The sequence below is a fragment of the Bacillus rossius genome, chromosome 1 (genome assembly GCF_032445375.1).
Source record: "Bacillus rossius redtenbacheri isolate Brsri chromosome 1, Brsri_v3, whole genome shotgun sequence".
NCBI lineage: Eukaryota > Metazoa > Arthropoda > Insecta > Phasmatodea > Bacillidae > Bacillus > Bacillus rossius.
In genome coordinates this window covers 282,896,794-282,923,996 of record NC_086330.1, presented here as the reverse complement: position 1 = coordinate 282,923,996, position 27,203 = coordinate 282,896,794, and positions in this window count along the sequence as shown.

Here is a 27,203-nt window from a genome sequence, read left to right as displayed (position 1 = left end):
ATATCATGAATAATTCAAAAGGAAATTTGCAAAGGTCATCCCAACGGGTGTACGTACAAATAACTTTTTAACATCACGAGAAATAACTAACCCCTCTCTTAAGTCAGGTGGGATGAAGTAATTCTGAATAAGTAACAAATATAGGTTACCCCAAAAAAAAAAAAAACCATTTATATACCATCACGGCTACGCGGGTAACTTAAGGGAATTTGTGTCATTATACAGTGTAAACACTGATAACACGAAAACTCACATTTGTAGGGATACCATCCATTTTAATTTTTACTTGGTCTAGAAAAAATAAGATCTCTTTTTGACCCCCGGGAAAGCTAGTGACCAGAATAATTATTGTTAGAGTCCCGGAAATTTCGCGGATTCCTCTGGCCTCAGGATCGAATTCAAAGTTATAGGTGTGCTCGACCCATGTTTACTTTCCCATTGGTTGATTTCTTAGCGAGAACATTTTTATCCATGTTATTTGGCACTACCTGATTCGCTTACTTCACTTCTAGCTGGGCATCGTTGGCTCACGGTCGTAGAGGGGCGTGTCTAGATAACTGCGGTCCAATCATGAACACAGTGCGACAGTGTGGAGGTTTGCATTCCAGCTTGCGACTAAATGAATTCGCGAAAATTCCGTGGGTCTAATTATTGTTTTCAGTGACATCTAGGATAGACTCTGCAGTCCTCTACATACCTGCTAATTAATCACTGGGTTGCCTGTGATTTGTTACTTCTTTGGCTGAGGGTGTCCCATTGGCCCAGATTCATCCAGATAAACCGTGAGCCAATAGCAGAATAATCGCAAAGGTATAATAGTTTGAATTTTATCCTATTGCAAAATTAATCCGCGAAAATTTCTGGGCTCTAGCCATATTTTAAAAAATTATGCATGTTTCTTCTAATTTGCAGAGATCCTACCTTCATATCGTTGTATATATTTCACCGCCACGCTGTCCTACAAACATAAGTGCTTCTTTACTTATTGTGTTATTGGAGCATCGTTGGCCTTACATCCGCTATAATAATACGAGTCTAAGGTATCCATTAGGCTTCGGTAGTCACGATTATTTCGAGGATTCATTTAGCTCCAGGCTATACTCGACTTGCCTATTTGTAGTGAAGTATTTCAAGAGTGCTCATTAAACGATAACCAGGTAACTTACTTTGGCGGGTTACCCGAGCTTGTCTATAACTGACTAGGGTCGTCAAGGGCGGGTCAGGAGTGCCTTAGTCCAGTCACTAGAGCAAGTGATTCCTCGCGAAACAATCTGATCGCTCACTAAACTGCAAAAAGGTATGCCCGCGCCAGCTGTTTCTAAGAGAGGCAATCGACTTTCTTTAGTCAGGCCATTCATAACGCGTTTGCTCCCGCACAAGAACTGCTGTGATTGTTGTGCCGACAGTAGACTTGTACCTGAGATAAACTCAACTGATCACTAGAGACCGAAAAAAATTCGCGATTTCAAATACCTATACTTTATGAACCTCTATGCACTCGTACAAATTACATCTGCTCATTGGTCACTGAACCGTAAAGCCTGTTAACTGGGAATACTCGTGATTCGCTACTTCTTTCGTCAAAGATTTTTCATTGGTCCAGAGTAATTCAGGTAAACTGCAGCAGAATGGCAAAATTATTTGGATTCTATCGTATCTAGAAATGAATCCGCGAATTTTTCAGGTCTCTACAGTGATCATGAAAACAGACGATGCTACAGTGTTTTACCATACGGCTAGTCTGGAAGATTTTTTCACCAAAAACCACTGGCCCTAATGATTGTGGCATAGAAATCGAACGTTTGAATCCCATGTGGATTATTAAAATACGGAGATAATGTCTAACACAAGTGGCAGACAATAATCAGTTTACAATGTCTCGAGTGTGAGTAGGACTGTGCATTATAGCCTGGCGGTCGAGTACACTGCGAAATGATGATGTTTGTAGGGTTCGACCCTGGATAAATGGAACATAAATATTCATAAAAAATACAGATATTTGTCAATTTGTACATTTACATGAAAGAACTGTAACATTACAAAATTGGGTTCGCAGTTATACTTGGTTCATATTCTTAACCAGGCATTATTTATGGTTTGTGTTATCCCAGTATCTCCAATAGTTAAAGTTATTTGTAAACCGTTCCCTGATTGGCTTTCTAGTATTAACTGCACACATTAATAAACATGGTACAACAAAATAAAGTCAAATTTATGATTGTTTGATTATCTTTGCCATGGTATAAAAATTATGCTTGAATGAAACATCAATTAAAATATAACAATTTGAGCTTATTTTCGTAAGAAATACTCAGTACTATCTCTAAAAACGTATTTCACATTTGCAAAAATAAGCATGGCCATGGCATGGGTTGTGGAAAGTTACAATACATTTCTGGCAATATTACAAAGTATTTGTTGGCAGCTGGTGTCCGAGGGAATGGGAAGATCGTGCTGGCTGCCTCGAAGGTCGCTCGACGAAGGGAGGAATGGGGAAGGACGAGGCGCTTCCGGGTCACATTGTCTGCGAAGGGCCCCGGGGGGGGGGGGAAGTAAGAAGGAGCGATAACCCCTGACCCCTCTCAAGGAGGGGGTGGGGTCACCTCCCCCCCCCCCCCCCCGTGTACGAGAGCTCCCGCCGAGGAAAACCGCGTGCCCCATCACTCACTAATATTGTCCTCGGCGACGCGCCCTCTTCAGTCCACGTCCCCCGCGGCAGTGGACAATGGACTCGTTGCACGGGTATTGTGGGAGATTGGGGATGATGCCGTAGCTTATACATAGGGGCAGGCATTTTTCGCGAAAAAAAAAAAAAATCTGAACGCATGTTAGACTGCAACAAGGTACATCCGCACCAGCAGTTTCTTCCTTGTGATTGGTGGCCGTCCTCGAGAGACGTCGTTGCCTTATTTGACCGAGCCACTCAGGACGCCTTTGCTTCCGCACTGAAATACTGTGGTTGGTTTTTGTAACAATCGACATGTACTTGAAAGAATCTCGCCCAATCAAGAAACACAGACAATGCTATAGTGTTTTGACTTTCAACAGTCTCGGAATCTTTTGGCGAAATATGCATGCCCCTACTTATACACATACAACTTTAAAAATTAACAAGATATAACTCTTCATTAATGCCGGTTATGTAAACATATAACTAGTGATCATTAAATACCGGAAATATTCGTGGATTCATTACACGGTCGGCTAGAATTCAAACCGTTCTATACTTAACCCGCTCTATGATTCGCCCACAGTTTATGTGAAAAACTCTGAGACAATTAGAAGCCATCATTAAAAAAAAGTATTGAATTACAGGCAAGCCACGTGCTCTACCAATGAGCAGGAGACTTTTTCCAAGTGGACTGTGGAGTCTATCCTGGAGGTAATTGAAAAGACAGTTTGTTTCAGTTCCTAGGTATCACTCAACAAATTGAGTGTTTCTAAGCTATGACAGGGCTTTGTTGTGTGTTAAATGTTGATAGATGTAAGTTGTGTGTTTCTAAGTTATATGACGTTCCTACATTATGTAGTTTCGTGTTGATTTTTTTTTTTTTTTTTTTTGACAGTTCAAAGTTTGGTCTTTCTTAGTTGTAACCGTTCTTAGTTATGATTGTTTAAGTTTCCGTGTTTCTAAGATTCAATTTACTAAATTAAAATGATTCTAGCTTTTTTGCACAATAAACTTAACTAATATTTAGTTGCATAAGTGAATATCTGTAATTCGTCTTAAGATTGCTCCGTTATGTTGGACATGTTTCTGTCCAACCAGAGGAGTAACAGGGAAGTGTTTTAATTAATAACTTGACAGTTTGTTTTAGAAACCCATTGTTTCTGTTTCTGTTAATGATGTGAAACCTCGCCTTTAAGCGCCAGACATTGAGACATTGGGGGTTTTTGATAATTGACTCAAAGTTACTTTAAAAATAGAATGTCTTGTCAAATTTATTGCAAGTACCGATCCCGGTGTTGTAATTCATCCTGTTAGTTTTTTAAAGTAACATCAGTATCGAGGTACATGACTCCTGGACGACTATTGGACAATGATAAACACTCAGTCTGAGAAGTACCAAATCACGTGCAACAAACTTAAGACGTCACACAAGCCAGCAGCCAATTAACCTGTGTCTTTTTTTTACATTTTTCTAATAACTGTGTAGTCTATCCTTAAGTGCGTGCCTCCCATTTCAGATCATGATTTTATATTTACAATAATCACAGATTAACTTGTAGACTTTTTAAATGGTTTGACTTTCAAGGAATTAAAAATATATACATCAGTAGTGTAACATATGGGATACGGGCACAGTGTTATACTTATGGAACTACGTTTTTTAGGCTTACTCAGTTGTGGCTAATCAATCGGGAAGATTTGGCCATGTTCGGGCTTGTCCACCGCTCGTTGACTATAATCGGGACCTCGTCGACAATCTTCGGTAACATTAGTCTTTTTCATTCACAATACTGCACATGGTTTGCTTTTGAAATAGGAGCGCCTGCGCGACGTATTGCGGCCGTGGATGGACATGTATTTATATTATTCTCGGTATTGTTTAATTCTACTGTAAAAATTGTTATATGTTAGTTCCTTAAATAAAAATAAGTTGAAAACTTTGGGAGGTGGACGGATTTGGACCCATGACATTCAGATTATCAACCCAGTGCTTTGACCACTTTTTATTTTTTAATTTTAAATGATGATGATATCCATCACCATCCAGCCAACCATCACACCTTTATTTACTTATTATTTCTTATTGTTCGTCAGTTTAGTGTGACAGCTTTATTGACGTTGACAAACCATTGACAAATTTAAACGTTTTAAAAGGTTACAACCATGACTCGAACCCAGAACCACTTGATCCGTAAGTCAGTGTGCATCCGACTACGCTACGAGGTCACACCACTCGGCTACTGCGTTGATCATATCTAAGAAGATTTTATGAGTATTCATTAGAAGTAATTTTAAAATTTAAAAGCTCGGATCTTTGGATTGGAAAACATATGCCCTTGACCGCACGACCATAGAGACATTTACCAGACTGAGAATTAAATATGGTATATTAAATATAAGACACATAATCGGATTGTATTATTTTTTAGTTTAAAGGAATTATAGCATCACTTCCTAGAAGGCACTACCGATATTTTTAGTTTAAATTTAAGCCGCTAGAGTGCAGTATCACCATACAGCCAACTGACATGAGATCCGCCATCTTGTCGGTCATCTAGGACGCTATCTCGAAACTCTATAATTATTGACCTATAAATTCGAAATAAACTCTAAAATTCATTTTTAATAATTCTTATTTAAATAATTATTTTATTTCGATCGCATACAGTACGTGTTTCGATACTTTCTTGATGGAAAAAATAAATATTTTAGGCAAAAAAATACTTATTTAATTAAACATTGTGAAAAATTATAAAAGATACTTAAATTTCTCTTTTACCAGCAGCCAGTAAACTACCGATTCCATCTTCATCCTTATTTTTGAAATTCGTAATTATTAACCTAGAAATTCGGGGAAAATTCCAAAAAATTAACAAAAAATAGCTTGTTAAAATAGCGACTGATTATATCACCTCAGTTTGATTCTTTATGGATGCAAAAAAAGTTTAATTAGTTATATTGCCATTAGTGGGATAGGTTCAAGAAATGAAACAACAAAATTATAAATAATAATATATTATTAAATATCTACAAGTAGGTACAAAAAGGAAAATTACAAGCGTTTCTCATTTCTACAGTCTTCTTAAAGATGAAGTTAGACCTTTACATGACTTGACATGTGTTTTCAGAGCAGTTCTACATGATAGTCGATTAACAAGAAAAGTACTATCAGTGGCCAGGCATGAAATCGGAGGCCAGGAACATTCAGCTTATGGCAGGCATGTCTTGTCAGCAACCAGACACATCTAGTTGTAGGCAAGTTTCCTCCAATCAGTGGCCAGACACATCGCAGTCTGTGACCAACCACGTCTTGGTGTAAGATAGACAAGTCTATTCAGTGGTCAGGAACGCATGTCCAGTAGGTTGGATAGGGCCATCCAGTTGGTAGCCAGGCGCATCCAGTAGGTGGTCAGACACATCCAGTCAGCAGCCAAGAGGTATTTTTTTTGTCGATACTCGGCGAACATTTTAAACAAGTCAGGTAAAAATCATGCGCATTGGCCAAGCGTCTCATAACCACGAGGTATTCTTCACCAATATAGCCTACGACTAACATATTAAAAAGGTCATGTTCAATGTCAGACTATATTCCAGTCTTCTCCAAACCACGATTCCAATCATGTAATAAGTACAGACTTTTCGATGCTCATTCGCCTTCAAAAAGAACGCAAATTCATCAAAAAAGGAAGTTCATAAAAAAAATAAAGAACTTTTAAAAAAGCACATTTAATTAAAAGGACACACATTTGTACCAAAATTCAACATGGTAGGATATGATCTCATCAGTAGGATGCAGTTTGTCGCAAGATGCGGTATCATATAATTACTCCGACAGTTTTTAAATACAAATGTCATTGGCTCCAAACGTCTTTGGCTCCAACATTCTTTGGCTCCGAATATCATTGGCTACAGCAGGCTTTGGCTCCAACATTCTTTGGCTCCGAATATCATTGGCTACAGCAGGCTTTGGCTCCAAAAGTCATTGGATACAAAAGTCATTTGCTCCAAAAGTACAAACTTAAAAAAAAATCATAACTTCCTTAGTAGGTACACTATCAAATCCGTTAAAATTGTTTGTAAATTTGATAATTTTATTTCAAACTTTTGTCTGAAACAATTTTTTTGATAATAATAACCATAAAACCATCATTTAAAGGGGTTCAAAGAAACGGAGGTTTGAATAAGAAAATAAATAAATTTCCCTGCTATGTACGCTTTAAATTTCTAATTACTATCTAAAAAAATATTGTTCAAATAAACTTTTTTCCAACCAACCGTTACTGCATTACCCTACGCACGACGAGAAGACTGCGCGCCAGTTCACTGCCTTGCGCTTAAAGGTGATAACGCGCTAGAAGCACCAGTGAGCGTCACACGTATCATGCCACCGCACTAACACAGTTACACTCCTGACTAAGCAGACTCCTTATGGTCCCTAAACATTCACAAGTATGATGACTTACTGCAAAAAAATTTTACGCTAACATAGTCTTCAATTAACTGTCTTACTATTATAATTTATATATATATATATATATATATATATATTACATATGGTTGTATTATAAGACGAACAATGTACGTTCTGTTTTGCAGTATATGCTTCCTCATTGGCTTAGTTAATTATGAAACGAGCTTATTTTGCCAATAAAATCTATAAGAAAAGATTTTTTTTTTTCAAATATGGACACCAGTCCCGATTTATCGCTATAAGTAATCATCTCAAACGGTTAGACATCGGAGAGACAGGTCAGCGCTATTTCCAAGTTAGCAGATTGTTGTTCAACAACTTGGGGACTTGGCAAGCCGGGTAAGGATAAACTTCAGTGAACATTTCGATTAACACTGTGATGCGATCAATCGCAGGGCAGCCTGTCGGCCGGCAGTTCGCGACTAATCTTTCAGGGGGCGTTTGCTGACAGCCTTATTTGCTCCCTGTTTCTCCGCCAGCCTGTCGTCGCTGGTGCATGGTCGCCGGCGACTGTGGACGTCATTCCTTCGCGGAACACTCAGCCATTCAGAAGCGGCTCCGTAGATGCATGCTCCCCGGGTCGTCCATCGGCTGAGGCGTCTGATTGGCCTCTCACCACCGTGAACAACACACTCTGGCACGCAAACATCCACAGATTAATAATAACAAAACCATCAAAACTACTCATCTGTACTACTGACAAAACTGTTGGAGGCAAACGTCTGTACATTGGATAAAATGATGAAAAATCTATTTGCAAATGGCTATTTATATTATTTAGAACTCAAAAATATAGTTTTTAAAAATGTCTGTTTGTCTGTTTGTTCGAGCATCAATTGAAATCTACTGGACGGATTTTGATGAAGTTTTTTTTAATGGTAAGCTATTTGGCTAACTTAGAAACTAGGCTATGCCAAAATACAGAATTCCACTCCTAAGAGGGTGAATAAAGGTTAAATATGGTTGAATGAAGATTAATTATTCCTCTGAAACTAATCATGCTTAAGAAAGATAATGTGTACCAATAATTAACATTTAAAAACTAACCACAACAATTTTTATATTTTGCGAAATTCAAACCGTAGATAATAAATGGAAAATATGGTAAAATATTTTCTTTAATTATCCCATGTTCCAATTAAATTATCAAGCATAGTAAAAAATTTTGTCTACCAATAGTAAACATATAAAAAATACCAACTACAATTTTACTATTTTTCGAAATTCCAGGCATAATTTGTGAATAACGGGGGAATATGGTTTTCAGATAAATTATTTACACTTCGAATTTAATCAAGCACATTAAAAAAATTTGGGTACTAATAATACACACATGAAAACAACCAACAATTGTCCTACCATTTTGCTTTATTCAAACTTTAAGTTTGGTAAAAGGAGTAGGTGTGCTTTTAAAACAAAACAAAATGGGACACATTCAATTCAATTAGAACTAGAAAGTATAAAGATACTAAAAAAAACCTGCATCTGAAGTTATGTATTTCTTATTTATTTGTGTATATAAAAATTCGTCATTTATAGGGTGATAATGGGATACGTTTTCATTTATTTAAATAAATAGTAATTCCGTAACAAATTAAGTTTTATTTAAATTTCATAATAAAGTTAATGAATTAATAATTAGTATGTTACTTAATTGCAAGATTCATCCTCTATGGGCTGTAAAGGTGTAACGTTAGGAGTAAACAAAAAATGGTTATTTCCGAATTTACTAGATCTAAGGGTTGGATATTAAGAATAAACAATTGTAGGTACTATAATTTTTATCACTATTATTATAACATTATTTTTTTATTAATTACATTAACTATCATCGTAATAGTGATGATAATTGCAAAGATTTGCGTTACACACATTAACACTACGTGAATGTCTGTTGAAAATATTCGTGGCAGAACACCAAATAGTTGAAATTTAAAATATGAAATAAAAAAGTACCGAGGAAGACACGAGAGGCGGGCATGGCGTGTGCCGCCGAGCTCTCCGTCCCGACGGCCGGGTAGAGAGGGGGGAAGAGGGGGTGGACGAGGGCAGCAGCCAATCGCGGCCCCGAGAGGAGCACCACGTGTCCGCTGGGCGCGGCCGGCCCGACGATCACACGCAGACAACCCATTTTCTGTTCCTTCGGTAAGTGGTTTGTAATGCGTACATGAAATACGTTTTACGATATAATACGAAAATTGTGTCATCAATTTATATTTTAACTAATGTTTCATTCAAGCATAATTTTTTTATACCATGGAAAAGATAATCTAAAATGTCAATATTTTGAATTTATTATGCTTCTTAATGTGCGCAGTTAATACTTAATGAATATATATTCAAGAAAAGATTTACAAATAACTTTAACTATTGGAGGTACGAAACAACACAAAGCATTACAACTCGGGTAAGGAACGGAACCCAGTTTTACTGCGAACTCTATTTTCAAGTGGTACATTTTTTTTTCCGCGTAAATTTATAAATTTACAAATATCTGTAGTTTCACATGAATATTTTTGGATCATTGACAAAAAAAAACCGGAGGGTGCTGGAGGCGGTCGCGTGCGGGGCGGGAATGTCTCCCTAGAGGCGACCCAGCAGTGCCGGGAATTCCCAGCGTCTGGGATATTGCAGCCCGTAGTTATTTCCTGCCGTCCCTGCCCCGCACCCCCTCCCGGCATGACCGCGGCGCCGGTGATGAATACAAACTGGAGTGTCCTGCGCCCGAGGCCCGCGCGTGGCGGCGCGCGCGGGCGTTCAGCAGCGAGGTTCAGTGTGCTCGGTCGTTTGTTTGTTGAGTGAAACTTCTCCGGGCAAGATCAGAGCAAAATTCAAGGCCCGAGTTTAATGCAACGTTTTCGTGAAAAGCAAAAAGGACAGAGAATAGGTACTTGGTCAGAGAGATATAAAGAGAGCCCTGTGCTATATACGTTACTCTTTGTGTGATGATTCGTCCTCCCCCCTCTCCTTTTTAAACAAAATAGAACCGAGAGGGTTAGATGAACGAAAGAATAAGACAGAGAGTGTGCGCATGCGCTTGTTTCAGAAAATAGATACAGGCATCCTATACAGTCAGCTGTAAGTGTCTTGAATTTTATGTTTCCTATTAGAGCGCTTGTGTTCCTCCTTGTTCAACCAACAGCGTAGAGAGCGCTGGAGAGACAGTTCCTGCATTTCCCTCATAGATAGCGCTACGTGTAATGAATTTCTTATTTCGTTCAGAGATTTGGCGTGTTCCAAATGGCAGAATTGTTTGAAGAAACTGTAACAAATACAGTTTTTCTTTATGGTGTATTTCAACTTTGAGTAATAATTATTTATAAAATTGTCTTCTTTCTCTCTTTCTCTCTCTCTCTTTCAGCCGTTTTACCCCTCACAATATACTTTCAAGTCGAGGTTTGAATTGCCAAACATGTTTCACTTCTATCATGTGCACTGAGTTACACGCGCTCTTTTATTTTTCTTCATATTTGCAAAGTGCCCACCGACAGTTGTGACAAATTCATATTCATACAGAGAACATTCATAACCAATGTATAGGCACTGTAAAAATTCACTGTTTCAGTGACCTCTAGGAATAGACTCCACGATCCTCTGTGTACTCGATTAGATATCATTGGCTACTGAATCGTGACACCTGTTAACTGGGATACTTATACTTGTTTCGTTGGCGGCTTTCCATTGGTTCAGAGTCCTTCAGGTAAATTGTGATCCAACCACTGAAGCAGCATGAAGGTAAACTAGTTTGGATTCTTGCAAATCACGAAATTAATCAGAATATTTCCGGTCTCTAACAATGTACCATGCAGGTACTACAAGCACGCAGGCACCACATACAAGCAGGCACTACAAACGTGCAGACACTACAACATATAAGACAGTCACTACAGGTCAAAAATACATCAAAGACAAGTATAGACAATTAAATATTATAAAGAGAGGATAACATTGTATTGATAAAAATATACAAATACATAAATATATAACATAAAATTAACAATATTTATGTCACTAGACAAACAGCTAACACAAACCAGTTCATGTTATTATATTGAAGTTTAAAACAATACTAGATATTGTATTATTTTTATTTTATATATTTGAAGCCTGCGAACATTATTTTATTTATTTTTTTAAATAATGTTTTCATGATTATTTATCTTAAATACTTTCTCTATTATTTACAATAAAATTGTTGTTCGGCCCCAGCTTCAAAGATGTACACTAGCTTTGTAAAACACTTTATACCAGAAGCTGTATATATGTTTTCAGCTTATTTAATCGTGATTAACCTGCAGTATATCATTGTTGTTTAAAGTACGTAGCATACGATTTTTACCGCTATTAAAGGTGTCATTTTCAACCCAGTATTTTCTAATAGATAATTACAGCTCAGTTTAAATATATTGAAGTCACAAACAAATATTGCATCTTATATTTTCTTTCAAGTTTTAAGAATGGTTTTTACAGTAAAATAAAAACTTTGCATAAAATTTTACAATAACTTAAACTCTGGAGTATATATGACCAATAATTTACCTGAAAGAAAACGTTGTCTTCATATGTGCGAAAAATTCGGAGATGAATTGGAAATATATATATTTTTCGAAATAATAGTTTGCAATAAACTGTAACTTTTCTTCCTTATATGATAGACAGTCAAATTACTTTTCATGGCGTAGATTTTTTATAATAAATCACTGGCGTATCGCAGTACGTGCTTCTTCATTGCTGAGTTAAGTGCGGAACGTGCTGTTGTAGCCATAATATTGACTAAGAGTTTCTAAACAGTTAAAATGTCCCGCGATAATTCATCATCTCGTGTCAAAAATATTATTTGTTTAAAAATCTGTATTCTTAAAGCTATACAGTTTCATTAATTTTTTATTGCAACTACGTAAAATTAGAAGGTATTTTACTTAAAATAGGAAATTTAACAAAGACTTTTCCCATATCACTATTCTTTGAAGACAATATTTTTCCTTGCTTTGTATGAAAAAATTGAGAACAATTCGTTAAAAAAAAAAACTTATTTATTTAAAGTTTATTCTCATTTTTATCATTAAATATGAAACGATAAAAATTCCGCAGAAACCATTTTAAGTATATTTTGTATCTGTAGCAAATAGATATGTACATCGAATGTTAGGTATTATTACAATTATTCTTTAAACATTTACTCTTACGTTAGAAGTTTGGTACGTAAATATTTAAAAGCTGTGTGTGTGTTATCTTGATAGAAAACAATAAACAGTACAAATTCCTGTAACACGTTTGTTTAGGTTTGTTTGGCGTTACCGATCATTTATGTTTCTGACGTGGTGTGTCACTTGAATAGACCATTTTCAAAGCACGTTCCCCTGGCCTACTTAACAGCTTGCAGGAAACACCTTAAATTTCACAATTTTGTCGCACATTGTGTGTCAACATTTTCAACCTGTTTTCGCGTGTTTGGACCAAACACCAACCACTGTAAACAAAGTATGGTTATAACTCCAAAGGTTGTTCTCGTTAAAAAGATATCTCGCGCGCTGAAAGCTTTTATGCTTCCACACCGAAGAAAAAAAAGAGCAAGGAAATGAAAAGATAGCAGCTGCGAGGATTGCCCTGTCAAACTTTCGCTTCCAAACCCTTCCAATAAAATTTGATAAATAATGGTGTAGTCATGTTGAATAAAATTTTAACTATCCATTGTAGGTAACCTTTGTAGTTGCACATTTATTTTTTAGAAGTTATACTTTTTTAGGAGGGTTATGAAAAACTGATGAGAGTGAATTTTTACGATGCGCGCATAATGCAATTAAATTTTTACAGAATGAAAAAAAGTTAACCTACGATAAATGGCTAAATACAAAAAAAGCTACATAGAAATATCTGAGATTTTAAATGTTATAATTCAGTGAATAATATTGAATACTGGTCCTTAAAATTAAAAACATTATTTATTGAAATATTAGTGATATAAATTGTTTGTATAAAATTTTTCAAGTGTATTTATTTAATAGAGGTTAGGTTACACTTCTTTAGGCGCGTTATGGAAAAATAAAGATAATGCATTTTTACAATGCACGAGCAGCATGCAACAAAAAATTGATAGGATAAAAAAAAGACCACATAAAAATAAAAAATTATGAATGCGTTTTTAAATCTTAAACTCCAGTGAATAATATTGAATACTGGTCCTTAAAATTAAAAAAAAAATTAATTATGGTGAATATAAGTGATATAAATTGGGTTTACAAACTTTTTCAAGTGTATTTATATATGTGAGGTCATATTCCCTATGTACAATTTGTTTGTGTTATAAATAAAGATCATTATTTAATAACAGTTTATAAATAAATTATAATAGAAAATAAGAAATTTTTTTTGATTTTCATTATTAATTTAAGTTCGTCTCGATATTTTACAAAATTAAACAATAAATTTTATACGTAGTGATATTAATTTCAATACTGAGTATTTATTTAAATTTTTAATTTGATTGGATTTATAATTTACCAACTGTATTTATAATATCACTACGGTCCTTTTATTAATTTTTTGTATGTTAAAGTTAGTTTCTTATTGAGCCAAGTAACTAAAGCTTCTAACGCGCGTTCATAAGAACTCACTTTTTTTATTATTAGCAAATCAATGAATACATGGTTTCTCCACTATCCTTGAAATCTGAATAAATTATTAACTAGCTAATACCGAGCATGCGTTGCAAGGCCTTATTCAATAGTTTGTGTAATTTATTGAGGTAGTACACATATACAAAACATCGCTCTATCTCTTTCTTATTCTCTATTCATATGTATGGATATATATATATATGTAAATCTTTATCTATATTTCCCTCCCGGGTTAAATCATACTCTATGTAATTTAAAGAACATCACTACATCGTTTCAATTCTGTAGGAAATATACTTAAAACGGGAAATAGATAAACGCCCCACAAAATGTTGTAGAACTTATTATAAACAAATGTGAAATTTTGATTTTTAACGCCTCCACATTCCTTCATGGGAGTTTATTTGCTGAAAATTGCGTTCTGTCTTGATTACTGTATTATAAGTAATATCACTGCTGAATTTCAGGTATTTAGGATTATACTTAAACAACGGGAAATCTGATTATTAACGCCTCCATAAACCCGCCTTGGAGGCTGATTTTAGGAAAACCCAGGGCTCAGTTACTGTGTATGAAATATTTAGAACATCCCTTCCGAGTTTCAAGTCTGTAAGAAATATACTTGAAAGACGGGAAATTTTTGATCCTTAAAGTCCCCGCTACCCACCTTGGTAGCAAATTAAAATCCGAAAGTGAGTAGAGAATTAAAATGTAAAATACGTCACCAAGAGACGCAGAAGGCATTAACAATGCAATGTTTCATCCAAATTTCAAATATCTAGGTTTACCAGTTTAGTCTGCACGTTGTCAGTCAGTCAATCACGGTATAGGTATAGAAAATTATTTTAAAAACATAGTTACACTTTTTCATCATTTAGGGATTTAGCATAATGGTAAATATTTTGAGCAAAGTTCTTGTATATTTATTAATGGTACTTAGATACTATATTTATACTTGCTTAGATTCGGAGATATAAATAATTATATTAAAACCATATTTATTCCTTTTTAAACTCTTTAAGAGTTAAATTTCGCAAAATGGTAAAAATATTTTTATTGGTAGTATTCGCATTTTAATTATTGTTATCCAGTATCATTTCTTGGGGCTTGATTATAGTAGGAGATATAATTAATTATATTAAAACCATATCTACCCCTTGTTAACACCTTTCACATAAAATTTCACAAAATTGTTAAATTATGTTTGGTAGTATTCATATTTTAATTATTGGTACCCAATATCTATTCTCAGACGATTAAATTCAGAGACATAATTAATTACATTAAAAAATATTTACCCCTTTTTCACCCCGTACTGGTTGAACTTTGCAAAATTTTAAAATTCTGTTTGGTAATTTTTGTATGCTTATTCTTGGTACCAATATATAATCTCTTGTTTGATTAGATTCGGAGATATGTATTTAATTATCTTAAAAATTGAATTCCTATTTAACCCCATTATGGTATGAATTTTCAAAAATCCTTTTGTGGTGCTAACCTAAATTATATAAGGAACTCCTGTGCAAAATGTCATGTTTCTAGACTCACCGGTTTAAGCTGTGCCTTGTCTTTCAGTCAGTGTTAAGTATTTTGTTATGTAGGTGAAATAAAATCCAATTAATCAAAAAAATACTTTATCTTGTTGTTGATGTTTCGCGACCCTTTAAAGATTTGGACTCAGGTTATTTTCCTTTCTGTTTGATATTAATATACAGCTTTGGCCTCATCTGGGCAAACAAGTGTTTACCTTGTGTTTGTATTTTTGTGTGTGAGTGTGTTAAAACTTGGTAACAGAGTGGTGCTTGCATTGAGTGCTAAGTTCAGATGGAACCAGGCTCACGAAAAACACATCAATGTAATTCTTTGTGAGCGTATTTTGCGAAATGTTGCATGAGTTTATTTTGTGTCATTTTTTTTGTATATTCCTGCTCACGGTGTAAAAGTCTCTATCGCTGTTATATTTCATTCGCAACTGCCGTTCGTATGACAGATGAGCGTGGACGATGAAGCGTGCGAAGCCCCGGACCGGGTACAACTCGAATACAAGCCGAAAACATACATCAGCGTCAGTAACACGACTGAAATAAATTTGGAATCTGTCGCTCCGTTTGAGAAGAAATAAGTTCTTCACGCTGGACCAGGATTTGAAATGTAAACCCCTGGTGAACCATTTGTTTCGCTTCAGCGAGAGAAGTTGACAACAATATTAACGTTTGTGCACTGTTTCGTACTAAAGCGGGAATACAGTTTGCCAAATATTTCACGAGGGGCTTGTATTTTTACGTAAATGTTTCTAAACCAGCCGTGTGTTAAGAACTCCGTAGCATCACCTGTGTTTCGTGATTATTTGAAGGTTTTTTTTTAAGTATCCCTCTAGTGTTGGCTCACGAATCATAGCACTTCTGTGCGGAAACAAATGGGGTCCTGGATGGCCCGGCTATAAAAGGCCTTCGATTGCAAGGTAGAAACTGCTGGCGCAGACTTTATTACAGTGTAATCTACTGTTAGATATTTTCACGAAAACTACATGTACTTCTTGCCATTCTCGGTGTCGATGCGTTAGTTGGCCAAATTTTATAAAAAAATAATTCCCTGTAAAGTAATTTAAAGCAATATCCCGGAAGAAGATCGTCTCTTTAAGGGCTGAGAGCCTTGTTTTGGGAGCAGGTGCAGGGTCGGCGCGCAGTCGAAACCAACTGCAGCCGGCAATCGATAGTAGCCATGCCTGGGGCAAGGTTCCTGCCTGAGGCAAGGCTCCTCTATGTGACATGGTGTCTGCCTGTAGCAATGTCCTTCCTGTGGCAATATCCATGTCTGTGGCAAGGTATCTGTGGAATGGTTTTTGCCTGTGGCAAGGTAGGTTCTTCCTGTGGCAATGTTACTGCCTGTGGCATGGTTTCTGCCCGAGGCAAAGTCCCCTTGGCAATGTTCCTGCCTGAGGCAAGGCTCCTGTCTGTGGCATGGTGTCTGCCTGAGGCAAGGCCCTTCCTGTGGCAATGTTCCTGCCTGTGGCATGGTGTCTGACTGTGGCAAGGTCCTTCCTGTGGCAATGTTCTTGCCTGTGGCATGGTGTCTGACTGTGGCAAATTCAGTCCTGTGGCAATTTTCCTATCTGGAGGAAGGTTCGTGTATGTGTCTGCCTGTAGCAAAGTTTTTCCTGTGACAATATACCTGTATGTAGCAAGGTTCTTTCTAGAGATATTGTGTCTGCCTGTGGCAACGTCCTTCTTGGGGCAATTTACCTGTCTAGGACGAGGTTTATGCCTGTGGCATGGTTTGAGCATGAGGCAAGATTCATCCTATGAAAATTTTCCTGTCTGTAACAATGTTCTTGCCTGTGGTTTAGTGTCTGTCTGTGGCAAGGTCCTTACCTTAGCAATTTTTCTGTCCGTTCGAAACGTTAATCGACAAAACATTTATATATGTTTTACATGATTTATAATAATATGCAATCTATACTAAACATATATCATTATATTCATAAGCGCATGCTTTTTTGTTTAAAAATATTTCCGCTCTTTAGACTACAATAAGGTACGCTCTTGCTTGCGGTTTGTTCCTTGTATTTGGCGGCAGTCTGCAAGAGAAGCCATTGCCTTATTTGGCCATGCCATTAATGACTCGTTTGATTAGAAAAAAATTGCAACTTACTCTTAGTTATTCAAGTCGTATCTAAAAAAAACTAATGCAATTTTTGTGTGTATGCGTATAACATAAAGAGGAAGCATAAACTTCAGCGGGAATAGGTTCTGAGATACTTTTGTTCATCACTTGAACTGTTACCGTGTACAAGAATATCTCGCTGAATTCTTACTGTGATTTCGGCTCTCGAAGCTCACTGTTACACGCCTTGTTTGTAATATTATTTTCTTTCTTATTATTATGCTAGGAATCACCCTATCGATTAATCGCTATAGCACTATAGCATGTTATGCATATTCACAAATTTTGTCAGCAACATCTAACTGATATCTAATAGCAGCGAAAATTCAGGCAGGTGTTCGAAAATAAAATGACTTTGCGTGATGATTTAGGGGTCCGCCTCGTGAAGGATGAACGTATGTTACTGAGGCGGGATAATAAGTGCGACACACGCAGGTGCTTCTAGCATGGTATCGCCTCTAAGCACAAGAATCTGAACTGACGCGCAGTCTTCTCATCGTGCATAGGAACTGTGAGATTTGAACGTTGATCATAACATTATATGGCGGAGAAATGAAGAAAAATGTGTAATGCAACTCCCTTTAGAGCATTAAAAAATCTTTACTGGTAGTTTCATAACTTAATATTGTTCTGAAGACACCAATGTAGTTTAAAAACGAAATACGAAAACGTGTACTATAATTCATAACTCAAAATATTCTTAACGGTATTCATGAACAGAATATTTATACATCTTGAGTAGTTTCCAAATCGCGTGTGTTATTTTGAAACCCTGCAGATCTTAATGTTTTCCCATGGCCGACAAGTAAAAGGGGGGGAGAGCGGAGGAAGAAGGGACAAAATCCCCGGGGTCTTGACTGAGTTTCCAAATTTTTTGAATGCATGAGTTTACCCTGATAGTAGGACGAAAATTACAAGACTATTGCTAATATAATTCATTAAATATTTTATAAGTTTTACAATACGCACGTGTTACTTTTAAAGTTATGGATTTTATATATTTTATTTAAATTTTGGGGATTGTAAAACTGTGCATTTAGTAATGAGAAGGGGGCCCGACCAAAGATTTTGTTTCTCTCGACGACGTCTCTGTGTGTAGCCAAGTAGCCTGGGGTCTTAAAAGTGGTCAATAGGGTTTGTGTCCAAGGTGATTTATACGACGAACGTACAAATTATTGCCTCGGATAGGCAGAGTCTCAAGAAATTCACCAATCTATATATATATATATATATATATATATATATATAAATGAACCCCTATTTCTCCTGGTCATGCTATAACTTGAGAACGGCTTTACCGATTTCATTGATTTTTTTTAATGTTTTCTAATACTTCGTAGAAGGTTCTTACATTATAAAATTAAGAAAATTGCGCAGAAACTTAGAAAATTTAAGAAAACTTAACGACTACCTTTATTATAAACTCTTTTAATATAACCTTAGCCCCAGCGTTAAATACTCTTTGCTCTTTGGAAGGCGGTCGAACAACTCATTCAGCACTCAAATTGCCGTTGAACATGCAAGTTAATGAAACTCCAACTTGCAACCTTTCGAGGGATTCTGCGATGGCCAAAGTGTTGCAGCAAAGCAGATTAATCGTTTGGGATGATTGCACGATGGCACACAAAAAATATTTGGAGGCATTAGACCGCACAATGAAAGATTTACGAAACAACCAAAACTGGTTTGGTGGAGCTATGATTCTATTGGCAGGTGATTTTTGACAAACATCGCCAGTAATGCCTCGATCAACGCCAGCCGACGAACTTAATGCATTTTGAAGTCGTCGATTTTATGGAAATACATCAATACATACACTAAAATTAAATATGAATATGCGAGTCGTATTGCAAAATGACGAATCTGGTGAAGTATTTTCCAAACAATTGCTCGATATTGGTAATGGCAAAATTCTTGTTGACACATTCATTACATTCCCTGCAAATTTTTGTCACTTTACTGAATCAAAGACCGAACTCATCGAGATGGTTTTCCCAAACATTGCTGAAAATTACAAAAATCAGTGAACGTGTTATATTGGCTGCAAAAACCGTTGATGTCAACGAAATGAATTTTAAAATTTAAAGTATGATAGCTGGCGAATTTATGACATACAAATCGGTTGATTCCGTTACTAACCAAGATGATTTTGTCAACTACCCAACGGACTTTTTAAATTCCCTGTAATTGTCCGGATTACCACCTCATAATCTGCAACTAAAAATCGGATCGGTAATCATAATGTTACGAAACATAAACCAGCCACATCTTAATAATGGCACTCGGCTTGCGGTAAGGAAATTAATGAACAACGTCATCGAAGCCACAATTTTAAAAGGTAAGTATAAAGGCGAAGACGTTTTGATTCCACGCATCCCTAAGATTCCGAACGACATGCCATTCGACTTTAAACGGTTACAATTTCCAGTGCGGCTTCCATTTTCAATGTCAATTAATAAATCGCAAGGGCAGTCGTTAAGTGTTTGTGGCATTAATCTTGAAAATCCATGTTTTTCACATGGCCAACTCTATGTCGCCTGTTCCCGTGTCGGAAAACCATCAGCATTATTTATTTACGCGCCAGGAAATAAAACTAACAATGTTGTTTATCAACAAGCATTACAATAAACAATATGTTATATAGATAATAAAAAATTACAAACATATACAAGATCAAAATATACAACAGTAGAAATAATTATTATTAATATAGTATTCCAGTTTGAATTGAATGACATGACAAAGTCAGTCGGGTCAACTAGTAATTTTATAAAAACTGAAAAAAACTCACTGCTACTCGCATACCCGTGGCAGATATGGTTTTGTTTGGAAAACTATTGCCAGAACCACGATGATTTCAAGCATTTACTAAACTGCAGGCTATACTAAATTGCCTGTAGTTCTTGGTATATGTCGGAGCACCGCCCAGGGTGGTATTTGAGTTGCCGTGGTACCAACCACCATCTTAGACTGTGACGTTACGTGACCATATCGGATGGCCTTGACCTTAACCTTTTATCTTGAACTTTAACTTCAAAATTAAATTCAAAATTTGTTTAATTTCGCCCAATTTGACCCAAAATTCGCCTTAATGGACCCACAATTCGCCAAAATTACTTAAAATATCCCGTTTCCAGGAAAAAGAACTTACCAAAAATCTCAAAAATTGAAAAATAAAAAAAAAAATTTATTTTCAAGAGAACATTTTCCATCAAAATTTAAAAATAATATCAAATTCTAAACTACTCAAAGTGTTTTTGCCTTTTAAAGAACCCGTTCTTTAACTTCAAATTTAAAGTTATTATCCTACCATTCGACAAAAATTGTAGCAATGAAAACCCTGCCCTTCCCAGCTTTTATGAGCCTTTTTTTTAAGAATAACTATTAGGTTTTTGTCATTCAGGGGGATCAGATAATTATATAGCTCAAAGTTCATAGGGACTTAGTTTTCATATTTTTATCCATTCCAGTCTTCAGTAAGCCTCTGGAGGGGACATTTAACCTTAGCCTTAAACCCGGCCGCCATGTTGGAGTCTAGAAATTTCCTCCATATTGGATTCAAGAACTTTCCGCCATCTTGGATACCATTTTTTTTTCTAACACTTTCCGTCATCTTAGATCCTACCATCTTGTATCATAACAGCACGACAGCCATATTGAAAATGTTTAATTTTTAATGTAAAAATTTAAAACAAAATTTGTAATTTGTAAAAAAAAGTTATTTTTTGCAATAAGTATTAATAAAATCTTAATTAAAAAAGGCACTTACCTCATGTACATTGGAGTCCTCGGTTCTAAATCGTTGAGGGCAAAAATTGGAATTTGTCCTTCCTCCACGGAGGCTAACAGCAGATTGAACCCCCTCCCCTTAAAATAATACCAACGGATAAATATTACACCAGCCAGTACCACTTCTTCTCCCTGTTCATAACTGGCTCAGAGTCGTCCAGGGCGTGTCAAGAGCGCTGAAGTCTAATCATCAACGTGAAGCAGCCGTATAAGTGCTTCAAGTCAGTTTGATACCTAATGAATCCGCAAAACAATCGTGGCTTGAAGCAACAATGTAATAAAAAAAATAGTCTTAGTTCAAAGCATACATGCTGATACTTGCGTGAAATATATTTACATATATACATAAATCGGTATGTATACAATAGTGTTCAAGTTATTACAAGAATAAATCGCTGTCTTTGTTACTCGAGGTGGGACTACATGCAACACTCTTAATGGGTTTTAATAAACGTTAAGTAAATATTTGTTTACAAAATTTACAGCTAAACGTAAAATGTCAAAGAGTCATTGGGGTAAATCTATAGAAACATAACTTCAACATAATTAAAACTGCAACTCCTGGGTATTATGAAATACGCACCACACTCAGTACACTATAGCTGCGGCGAGTCAAGGACAGTGATTGTTAAGTGAAGTACACGTCTATGAATAAAACATAAAATAAATAATAATAGTTCATTTTTAAATGGAATTATTAATAATATGCTTTTAAAATATACATAGTAACTCCTTTTCATTAACATTTAACCTGAACAAGACCGGGAACCCAAATTATATAAATAAAATGATTCTATGACAGCAGTGATATTTTGGGTGGTGGTATAACATTTTAATTTAAATATTATTCAATAAATTAGTGATCCATATAATTAATTATTTTTTCTATTATTCGCAATGAACCAGTTGTTTAGTTTTTAGTTGGAAAGGTGTGCCATTTTTGGGAATAACTTCAGGCCATAAGTTGTAAACGTGTTGTAACCTTATTTTTGACGAGTTGAACCTGCATGCGAATACTGTCTGTCAAAATCAGACTTACTTTTAATAATGAATTCTTTCGGAAGTATGTGGGGAAATGCGAAGAGATAGAAGCCACCACCTTAAATCCACTTGTTCAATTGTCGCTGTGGCCCAGCGAGTGTGTTCGCGAGGCAGCGCCGGACATCCTTCTTCCTCCTGACGTGATCCACGGTGTCAGAGGTGCGCATTGTTGGGGGGAGGAAGGGGGGGGTTAGTAGGAGCGAAATCGGCCCCGAGGGAAAAACTGGCCACGAATTGATTGCTCCGGCATTGGCAGCGAGACGACTGCTGTTGGCACGATAAATCTGTGCCTCAGAACCAAAAGAGTCTAAGTCACAATTGGGCAACATAACATAAAAGTAAAAAGGAAAAGGAGTTTTTTTCTATCAACCTCCACGTGCGGGTGGCACTCAAGAAGGAACTTATTTTAAATGTATTCCAAATAGAGTAATTTTTCCTACAGACACCGGTTTATAACATTGTAACTAAGCTTACGTTTGCATGGATGAATTAAAGTTACCGATATTAGCTTCTAATAAATCTCATTTAAATAATTAATTATTATTAGTTAGTCAATAATTGATGTTTTGATAAAAGACTAATATTTTAAGACGTAATATGTTAAGAGCAGAAATATTAGCTGATTAAATCCGTGATAGGCTAAAATATAATTCATTTTACCTTTATGCTGCTTCTGTTCTTGGCTCTCAGTTAATTTGGAAAACTCTGGGCCATACTACCAAGGAAGTATCGACTCACAGGCAACCAAGCTAAGACGTCTCACAAGACTGCAGGGGATGATTATGAGAGATTTTCCTGAGTACACAGAAAAATTTGGAGTCCATCTGGGAGATCATTTACTCCCGTGGATGTTTCATAGTAATATGCAATGAAACCAATCTCGTCAGATTTGGACATAGGCTCGTTTGACTCTGAGGTACTCATCCCCCTCCCTTCTTCTTCAGAACCCACAGACAGACACCTGGCCCCGGGCACCAGCAGAGATGTCGCTGGAGCAAGGCTGTGCGCGCCGAGGCTGGCTCCGAGGGGATCGGACAGATACAGCTCGATGCGGTCCACATAAGCTTGGCTTCCCTGACCTGGCCCATGAGCTGTAAAGAGCCAGGGCGCTAAGGGCGACACTGTCTCGCCCACCGCACGCCTCTTCGTCTCTACGTGCTGTCGCGTTGGTAACCGGGCTCAATGTTTTCAAGCGGTGGCCCTATAATGTTATGGTGAGAGATTACAGTACTGAGTGCTCCAGGCTTTACTCAACATGCTTATATATTATCAAGTCTTCATGGAGTGCTTATTGGTCGAGAACAAGGTCACATGTTTGGTTAATCACTTGTTCATCTAGTTTACAACTGCTCAAGGTCATTAAGGGCGTGTCATGAGCACTTTTGTTCGATCATTAACGTATCGAAGATGTATAATGCTATATTAAATGAATTGGCGAAATTTTCGTTTATCTAGTAATGGCTCTTAAATGCTATTCGAAACCAGACACCTTCAAGTAAATCTGTTTCAAACTGTTTGAAAGTAGCGCATAATGGTGAACATTAGGCTGGGCTTACCAACGGAGTGCATTTATCTTATTAGCATCCACACGGCTGTGTCATAAATTAGCTGTACTGTGTTTGAGAGAATTGAAATCAATTACATGATAAAGATTTTGGAGTTTGCTTGGACCGCGTCCGAATTCAACTGGAATACAAGGGATATTCATAACGTAAGGTCCGTTTGGTCTTTAAAAATACAAACTCATGAGAAAAGGTTCAGATTAACTTGGTATCTACTCCACTTTTCACATAATCGACATTATGTTCTAAGCACTTTTCGTAACGCCCCACCAGTTCGCCGCCTGGGAATTAGACGGCGAGTAAGCACGGCTACTCGCAGTGCAGACGAGTGAACACAGGGGCATGACACAGGGGCAGGTGAAGATCCTTCTGCACACAAACATCGAATCACAATGCGCGACCTTACACGCCTGACCTCGCTCTCCTTGTCACCTGGGATTTCCGGCGAGCAGCCCTGCCTGCCTGGCGTGTTACTCGCGAAGTCATTGGCGTGATCGTAACGCCACGACAAATGCCCCTGTGTGCGGGCTTCCCGCTTCACTCGTCTGCACTGCGAGTAGCCGCGCTTCCTGGCGCGTGACTCGCCTGCTCGCTTCGGCGATCCGAGAGACTGACTGTTTTTGCTGCTGATTGCTGTTTGCTGAAGTTTGAAGGAGTTGCCACGGCCGCTTTGTGGCCCATCATCAAGCTCAAGACGGGAAACTCAAGACTGTTGTTGTAAACTATTTTCATTACCAGGTGGCCAACTTATATGCAGAGGGGTTAAAGAAACTGGTGCAGCGTTACGAAAAGTGCTTATACCCTGCGGTCAGACTCATGGTTCGTGACTTCCCGTCGCACGCTGGCATTCTGCAGGTAGCATCACTTGCTGATGTGTGACCTGCGCTTGCTTCTCGGACTTGCTAAGTCCTCGTCTGAAGATGAGTGTTCCTGTTGCAAAAACAATATTTAACATATCTAACGCATTGCTACTTTTTACTCCATTCATGTGATAACATTTATTGCAAATTATATGATCAATTTAGTTAAAATAATAATTAATAATAACAAATATGTGAAAGTATCAAAACACATTTAACCTTTTTGACAGCTGACAACTAATTAAACATCCAAAATGTCTGACAATACATACATACTCTTCAGACATGTTTACCAACACAACAACAAAATAATTGCGAGAATCGGACTAATAGAATCCGTAAAATTACAAACACGCCTTTACTTTTTGAACACACCTAGTGGATATGTAATAAATTACGAGTATAACAGTCAATATTATCCTCATGTCACAGGTTTATTTTTATAATTACCAAATAGACCTTACTTTTTAATATCCCTCCCCTCGTACGTACCTTTACGTACTTGTGCCCAGTGAAGGCAAGTCGCCATTTGGAAAAAAAATTTTGTTTGTACATTAAAATGCTCGTAAAGACATTTTTCAATCCATTATTTACCAGGATTCACATTTAAAATGAAAAATTAATATTCTAACAGGTTTGTAAGGAAGATTCAACAAATACGTACATATAAACTTGTCGTTATTAAAAAAAATGAATCTTAGGAAGATTGCCATATTAGTGTATTTTTAATTGAGTGTAAAAATTACCTTTGTTTAGCCATTTTTTTTTTTTTTTTTTTTTGCTACGATAAATATCAATCATCGAAAAATATATCAATGTTACTAACTTTGTTAATTGTTTAGTATGGTAGACTGGGTACGATTGTGCCAGGGTACGGTCGTGACAGTCGTCGTATTGGCGAAACTATAAGTAATAGGGGGAGGGGGTGCAAGGGAAGAGAGGAGCGGCGCGCCGTCCGCACGTGTTTCACAGAATTGCGTCAGCCGGCGCGCGACGTAGCGGCTTGCAGAGTACCATATTGCTATTTTTCCATAAAAAGTAATTTTTTTATTCGATTTCTTTGTGTGATTGTTGTTTTATGTATGCAGATAGAGTGATAAGTGTTTTTTTCTCGTAAAAAAATTAAACATTAGTGGTTAAATAGCAGTGATTACTTTGAAAGTAGGTTTTCCGGTATAGTCATGGCAATCGCTTTTTTGCGAATGAATGCAATGGGTACGGTTGTGCCATTTTTTTTGGGTACAGTTGTAACATAAGTAAATATTTTTTTTTCTTTTAGCTGGATCAAATGCCAAGGAAAATGTAACCTCTGGTCCCACTTTGAGTGCACAGATGGTAGTCGCTATTACATTTGTCATAACTGTGAAGAGTCTGACTAGATCTCAGTAGGGTACTTTTTTAGAAGTAAGAACTTCCTTAGATTTTATTGATTTTGTTTTTGTTGTTGCATGTTCACTTGCCCAAATGTTTATTTTAGCTGTCATACAGCTGATTAGATTTTTAGTTAACTATTGGCTGATTAATATGAAGACTGTTAATAATTAATGATCCTTTAGAGCCTTATTAGTTATAAGTGATATAAATGTTACTTTGTTTCCTTATTTTACCACAAAATCATTGTATGATATTTATTACGTGCCTTATCGGTGATTTTAAACCATTTATGTGTATTTGAATCTTAAGATGACATTAAGTTTAGTAACCTATTGGCTGATTAATATGAAGACATTTATTAATTAAAGTTGCTACAAAGCCTTATTTGTTATAGGTGATGCAAATGTTTTTCTTTGTTACCGGAGCATTTCATCAAAAAATGATTGCATGACATTTATTACGTGCAATAAAGTTGATTAAAGACCCATTTATGTGTATTTTTGAACCGGTCACTTTCGACCCCAGGCACAGTGGCCTACTGCTCGCGGTGGTCCGGGCTGGAGGTGTGCCGCTCCGCCCGGCTAGCGCCCCTCCCCCTCGCGCGGGGCCTCCTGGCACTCCGCCTAGTGGCCCACCTCGGCCCGAGAGTGCATCTTAGAACACTGTACTGCTACACTCGTCTCTCTACACTGGTGTGACGTAAATGTCTCCTTGGAAAAACTTTGGGAGACTGGTGGATATTTTCATCTCAAATACATAAATAACAAATGCATGACATTTCGTCGATATCTGTGCGCCTATTTATTTTACTTTTATAGTTACTTGAAACTGAGCCAAAAAAACATTATAGCAATAAACACGATAAAGAAGTTAGTTCCTTGACATACATAATTTGACCAATGCATTATTCGTTAGCCCTTACAATGGTGGCTAATACACAAATTGGGTTAGTATTGGTTCGAAGGGTCGACCCTTTGTAAAAATATTACGAAATGACTTACACCATAGTTAACAATAAAAATAAACAATTCACAATAAGAATAAACAATCCCAGGATTCTAATTATTGCGTTTTGGCACGCTGGAGGTCTAACGGAGAATTTGGAAATATGATGTTGGAACTAGGTGGCCGAAGATGATGTTTTGCGTTGTAGTT